The sequence below is a fragment of the Anneissia japonica genome, unplaced genomic scaffold, assembly GCF_011630105.1.
Source record: "Anneissia japonica isolate Jap-2015-1 unplaced genomic scaffold, ASM1163010v1 scaffold287836_len1076198_cov165, whole genome shotgun sequence".
Lineage (NCBI taxonomy): Eukaryota > Metazoa > Echinodermata > Crinoidea > Comatulida > Comatulidae > Anneissia > Anneissia japonica.
The window spans coordinates 364,093-371,737 of NW_022729021.1; the positions used below are offsets into that span (position 1 = coordinate 364,093).

A 7,645-nucleotide genomic window follows, 5' to 3' on the forward strand; every position below is an offset into this window, starting at 1 on the left:
GTGATGACACATCCATAGTAACAAGTATAGCATCTTGGGGGAGAGTGGAAATAGATTCGAGTTTTCTGAGGAAGTGGGTGGTATCTTGAATATAGCTGGGGATATTGCAGAGTAGGGGGGTTGAGAATAGAATCAATATATCCAGACAAAAATTCAGTGAGTGTACCACGGCAAGAGACAATGGGTCTACCAGGAGGGGTTATAGATAACGACTTGGCAATAGCGAAGATGAGGGGGGATTTTAAGATGGTGAGAGAGAAGCGAGCGGGATGAGAGCCTCAAGGCCTTGCTAACAAGAGAACCTAATTTGTGTAGCTTGGGGATAGTGTAAAAAATGCCGGGTTTAGGTTCCTGTGGGATGAAATCATTAAAAGTAACATCAACATGATCGAGTTTAGACATTAAATCAAGTAAATCATTATGATAATCATTAGTAGGATCGGTAGGCAAAATATTGTAAAAATTAGGATTATTCAGCTGATTTTCTGCATCTTTTATGTAATCATCTTTGTCAAGTATAACAATTAAGCCGTCTTTATCAGCAGCCTTAATAACAATGTCCGAATTGTTTTTTAAGTCCTTGATAGCTTTGCGTTCATTTTTGTTTAAGTTGTCTCGAGTGGATTTGGACAAAGCGTTAGTAAGGAATTGGTCTAGACATAGAGCAAAGAAACAGATTCTTTGCTCTATGTTCAAACAAAAATACAGGAATAAAGAGTTAAAGTTGAAGTAACTTCAACGAATAGGCCTAGTGTATCCTATACTAGGAAATTATTCCAATATACGGTACGGTATTAATTCTGAAAGGTCTTCTTTACAGGCTATATTAAGTAATACAAGTTTAAGCTACTCGTGTATGGTTGTGTTTGACAAAAAATGTTCGAAGTAGTAATAAATGTAGTAGCCAATTTCTAGTAGGAAGTAATATTTGGCACCAACCAAAGGAAGTTGGTAGCCAGACTTCAAATGTAAATTAAAATGCATCGTATAAAAAGATATAAACCTTGAAATGTTCTTATCTAAACTTATCTCAAAAGTGAATATTGGTATATTACGGTAAACTAAGAAAAGGAATGATTTTCCTGAGGAAACTACACTACGTGCTTTTAATATTAATGGTCATATTATTTCATTGTTTTACAAGCCTATTGTGCGCAGAACATTTTAACTTTTTGCATAGTGTCTTTTTGTAATTCCTTCATGCAGTGTGATAAAAAAAAAACTGTTTTACAGGATCTCTCTACTAACCAGTAATATTCGTCAACAGATCAGTTCAGTTACGTAAAGGAATGAACTATGCTGGTTGTTATAAACGTATACTTTACTGTCGGATTCGGTGATATTTGGAGAACACAATGTCTTTTATTTTCAATTTTAAGTTAAGACTCGCCGACATCGAAAGACAAAAGTTTCATTAAGAAATGAAAACAATATCCAGACTACGTTATTATTGCATTTTTTTAATGAATTTATTTCGTCTTACCAAAATTAATCATTATAAACATGGAATTATATTAACAAAACGTTGTTTAAGAATTTTACCCCTTGAAGTAAGAAGATGGGATAACACTCCTGTAAATAACGGGACTTTTAAAATGTGCACCTTAAATTGCATGTCATCATTTCACATTAGTTTGTTCATTTTATTCTAATATTAGAAATAATTTATTACTGTACCTGAATTTGATTGTATTAACCTTTATTTTAAATGGTGTCATATTTCATCAACTAGAAATATATCATTATTGAATAAATTTAGCCAAATACGTTTGATTCTTTTGAAATATAATTTCAGATAACTGTATTAACGTTTTATTCTTTATCATGTAAATGGACTATACCATAAGTACCAACACATGTCCTATTGCAATTGCCTAGGAACAAATTTATTACTCTTATTTTATTTAATAAACTTCTCACTTACAAAAATACAATAGGTTACAAACACGTCTGCGTTTTTGAATGTCTAAATAAAAATCCATGAATGAATGAATAAATGTATGGAAAGGTTTATTTGTGACAGTCTCGTGATGTGATGTGCGCATTATAAAGATTTCAGATTAGTGAATAATTAATTTCGTTTCAGAAATGTAGTAGCCAAAACTGTTGATTTAAGTTTTAGGTTTTGTTATAATTGATTATATATTTTATTAGGACGGTGTTTGCTCCTTTTTACATCGATTTGTCTAATTGTGTTGGGGCAGGTGGGGATGTTGCACATTTAAATATTTGTGATGCGTGTGAAGTGCGGACATTACAGGTACAATTATCATGATGCGATGCTGGTAAATTGTATCGTCTGCGTAAGGCGTAAGTGGATGAACAAACATAATATACTATAAAACGCATGGATCCTTCAAGTTTAAAACAAATAAGATTAGATATAAAATATAACATGGTTGGCTCTTGCATAATATATTTAAGAATATTTATGTCCATTGTAGGCCTAAGGGCCTAAGTTAGTGAGGCGTTACTGAACTTAGCCACCAATTGATGACACGTTTGTCATTGGCACGCATTATAACGGTACGGTAGCGTGCGAACACGTTCGGTGAAATAATGAAAAGCCAGTGTTATTCACGGTGCGACCTGTCTCTTATACACATCTAGATGTGTATAAGAGACAGTTTTAAATGGTGTCATATTTCATCAACTAGAAATATATCATTATTGAATAAATTTAGCCAAATACGTTTGATTCTTTTGAAATATAATTTCAGATAACTGTATTAACGTTTTATTCTTTATCATGTAAATGGACTATACCATAAGTACCAACACATGTCCTATTGCAATTGCCTAGGAACAAATTTATTACTCTTATTTTATTTAATAAACTTCTCACTTACAAAAATACAATAGGTTACAAACACCTCTACAATGGCTCAAAAATACAAAAAAAAAAAAGAAATATATAAAAAATGACAGTATTTATTGCTTTTATACGTTCATAATTATTGTTAAGTAATTGTTCTATATAATTATGTATACATATTTAAACAATTTTGACAATTTTATATTCACTTTTTCAATGTTTTACTTTTTTATCTACCATGACTGAATTTCCTCTTTGGAAAATAATGTACAGATTGAACCCTGGATTAATTAATGATATTTTCTTCTTGTGCAAATTTTATAATTTTAATTGTGTCTACAGTGTGCGTTTTTGAATGTCTAAATAAAAATCCATGAATGAATGAATAAATGTATGGAAAGGTTTATTTGTGACAGTCTCGTGATGTGATGTGCGCATTATAAAGATTTCAGATTAGTGAATAATTAATTTCGTTTCAGAAATGTAGTAGCCAAAACTGTTGATTTAAGTTTTTTGATTTAGGTTTTGTTATAATTGATTATATATTTTATTAGGACGGTGTTTGCTCCTTTTTACATCGATTTGTCTAATTGTGTTGGGGCAGGTGGGGATGTTGCACATTTAAATATTTGTGATGCGTGTGAAGTGCGGACATTACAGGTACAATTATCATGATGCGATGCTGGTAAATTGTATCGTCTGCGTAAGGCGTAAGTGGATGAACAAACATAATATACTATAAAACGCATGGATCCTTCAAGTTTAAAACAAATAAGATTAGATATAAAATATAACATGGTTGGCTCTTGCATAATATATTTAAGAATATTTATGTCCATTGTAGGCCTAAGGGCCTAAGTTAGTGAGGCGTTACTGAACTTAGCCACCAATTGATGACACGTTTGTCATTGGCACGCATTATAACGGTACGGTAGCGTGCGAACACGTTCGGTGAAATAATGAAAAGCCAGTGTTATTCACGGTGCGACCTGTCTCTTATACACATCTAGATGTGTATAAGAGACAGTTTTAAATGGTGTCATATTTCATCAACTAGAAATATATCATTATTGAATAAATTTAGCCAAATACGTTTGATTCTTTTGAAATATAATTTCAGATAACTGTATTAATATATATTTTTTTTTTTTTCGTTTTCATTTTTATATTCACATAGGCCTACATTTTATTTCTTCTTATATATAGTTTATATATATGTTTATGATTTTCACCATAGTATAATTATCCCGCGTTTTTATTTGACTGCTGTCAAGCTTGTAGCTTGGCATACGCCCTTAAGGCTATTGTTCTTCTTTTTTCTGTTATAGCGTTGCTTTACGTCTTATGTTGCTTTGTCTTACGTCCGTTATATTTGTATATATAGTTTTTTCTTTTTTTATGCTGTACACCTGATGAAGGCCTATGGCCGAAAACGTTTGTGAATTTTCTGTATTAAATTTGGCAAATATATACCTTGTTCCTGAGTTTTATTTGATATATATCTACACTTTGCCAAGCAGCTACTCCTGATTTTCCTGTTATATGTATATGTATATATATATATATATGTATATGCATATATTTCTGCATATTTGTATGGCCCAAAACCGCAATATTCACCTGCAGGTATAATAGTTCTTAACGACTATAAATCGAACTTAAATCTTGTATAATTGTAATCCACTTTGGCCAATAGCCATTAATTGTATTGCATATTATGGTTGGTTAATCATGTTATAGCTTTGTCTTCAAAATACAATTGAATGAAATTACAATAAGTCTTGCGTTTATTTTTCTTTTTGCTAAGAGGTCTATACTTTGTCTGCTTAACGTCTGTCGTTCCTTCCGTCCTTTGTTTTCTAGTAATATTAATATAGATGCTATAGATAACGACACGACTAAGGGGTTGCCCTGTGACAATCAGTGGCGTGTGGTCTTAAGACGTTGACATCATAATGCCAAGTCAGTTCTATTTTCATTTATAACCAATCATATTGCGAATACAAATTAATTGTGTCCATGAACGTAGAGTTAATTAGTCGTTTTCTAATTGCTATTGGCAATTGCAGCCGCAAATCCATCGTATTTAATAGGTTTTTTTTGCAGGTGCTTAGGCCAGCGATTTATGCAATGAGATCTTCGTTTGTGTTAAGACATAACTACCATTAAATATAAGTTTTCCTTGATTAAAATTTCGTACAACTGATGATACAAATCAATATTTGAGATTTACAATTTAAGAAAGATGGTGTTGGGATTCAATATTTTGACATTAATTATGTCATCATCAGGAAAGATTGGTTACTTTCTTTTGCACGTGATCCTGTTTGCGTTATTGCTTGTTATTGCGCATTAATATGCAACTTCGGTATGATATAGGCCTCCTTAGCGATGTTGCTATAATGAACCATGTGTTAGGTCGAAATCTGCCATTAAGTTAATCCATTGGACCAATATACCATAACCCTATACTGTATTTATCTATTGAATTATTATTGATGATTACTGTGATGAGAAACACAGCAAAAGACCACTAATTGGTGTTTGCACAAAAATAGGTGTATATAAAACAATTAATAGGTTATGTATTATCCCATGTTTTACTTGTCTGTTTCCATCTGACGCTTCATCCTTCTTATTTCCCTCCTTTCGGTACCACTTCTCTTCCACAAACGTTAATTTAAACATTATTTACTTCTGTGATTAGATTAGGCCTACTAAAAAATGTAATTTACTAATTCGATATACAATTATTACAGAGGAATACATAAGGTATACAGCCGCCTTAATATAAACTAAAACGCTTGGTTTCAAATAATCAAGAAGTGAGGTTTTTCGAGGATAGGGCTGGCTACTTGTTTTCTCCGATATTGTACAGTCCTTGTGGGAAGGGATGTGGCTGCTCGGGTGTGTTTTTAGGTAAGGCACTTTATCTGCATTGCTTCTCTCCATGGAAGTTTAATTAGTACCAGGTTGGGCTACATACGGCTGCAAATAATAAAACCCAAGTGTTAAATTATGTTGATGGAATGGATGGAATTGATTTATTCGGTGTAAACACCAAGGATAACCCACGGAAGTCTAGGAGAAGACTTACTTCCAGTTGGGTCCTTCTGGTGGTGATTGGGCAGTACAGCGGGAGACAATTCTCTACTCTTTTCCGAAGAGTGTAACTGCGTTCTTTAACGTGCACACGGGTCATAATGCACAAGGGATCAACGGCTTTAACGCCTCATCCAAAAGACGGTGCACACAAGGAGAGCAGTGATGGGAATTGAACCGTGGATCTAGAGATCTCCACGGCTCAGCGCACATATTTCACTTATTCAGACTAGTGCCTTGGTTGGAGCCCAAAAAAGCAACAGAGTCGCCCATGACAAAAGTCTGGAACCCACTTAACTAAAATTGACTAAATGCTTAGTTATAATATAAGAAAGTAACTTCAAAAAAATGTAAAAAAAAAAGTTAAAGGAAGTTAAATTAATATTATACACATATTTTGAATTAAACAAATTGATCAAATTACATAAAAGAACGGTAACGCATTTATGACTTTAAGGAAACACAACATGTTGGAAATGTATAAATCATTATTACAATGGGAATGAGCTTATCCAGGCCCATAGGCCCGCTTTACACTGCCCGCTTTAATTGCAAATCCGTTTCAAAACGCTTAAAGTGTCTGTTAATCAATCATTTTTTTCTGTTTAAATTAAAAAGTTTTGTGATTTTTTTTCTTGAATTAAAATAAATTTGCGAATGTCAGTATCTCGATTTTATGATTTTTGTTTATTACTGTATCAGCCTAGATTAAAAAATTACCCTGTGTCTTGGTATTGATTTATTATAATTGATTACAATGGAATATTCTAAAATATTACCCTAGGTTGTTACACTAGATGTAAACCTAATTGTTTGCTCCTTTAATTGCTTTATTCAGCATATGGTGCTTTGTAATTGTAGTCATATAAGTCTGAATAGGTATTCGTATGCCGTTCAAGTTTTGTGGCAATCATAGTAACGAAAACAGATACAATAAGACCAACACGCAACCAGCAGTCCGGAGGTTTGCCACGTGGTGAACGGCTACGGACATAAAGTTTAGCACGTGCAAACAATATAAAACCATCGTACACAAATAATTGTTCAGTTGTTTAATTTTAGTATTACTGATACCCATCTTTAATCAAATTATTTTCTTTAAACAAGTATCAGTCAAAGAATCATACTTATTGTATCCATATTATTTCATATCGCCTTTGTTATAAAATCTTAAGGTTATATAGCAACAAAAAGAGGCATTGAGGCGCTTATATACTGTTTGCGCATAGACCTATATATATATATATATATATATATATATATATATATATACATATATGTTTATATATGTGTGTGTGTGGGGGGGGGGGTGGTGGGGTGTAAATCATGAAAATATATAGAGATACTGTACTCTAAACCGTCTTCCGGTAATGCTATAACGATACATACATTTTAAGCATTAAAAAGAAGTTAAATCTGCGAGTGCGAATAAGGGTTCCTCAACCGGGATTCGAACCAAGGACCTTCTGCTGTATATTGCTGCCTTAGGTCAGCTTGAGTTTACGTAACACTTAAGCAGGCCTACTGGAAAATTCATTATTTGATGTACATGGCACGTGAGAGCATAAAACAAAAATAGATCTATATCGTTAACGTTTTATGGAGCGTTATTACTTAACAGTTATTGATATTAAGACTTTTAAACAATATACTACCTATACCAACCTTCGAATGACGTCTACGGAACAGGCAGTGGCGGCGCCAGCGGGTGGGGGGGGGGGCTTGAGC

General features: G+C 33.1%; 1 long non-coding RNA gene across 1 annotated transcript; it reads left to right on the forward strand.

The window, feature by feature from the left end:
- Positions 1–38: 38 nt before the first annotated feature.
- On the forward strand, positions 39–2,907 carry LOC117114611. The gene is made up of 2 exons (XR_004446397.1): positions 39–1,937; positions 2,863–2,907. It is a non-coding gene; the product is annotated as an uncharacterized LOC117114611 (long non-coding RNA).
- Positions 2,908–7,645: the final 4,738 nt, after the last annotated feature.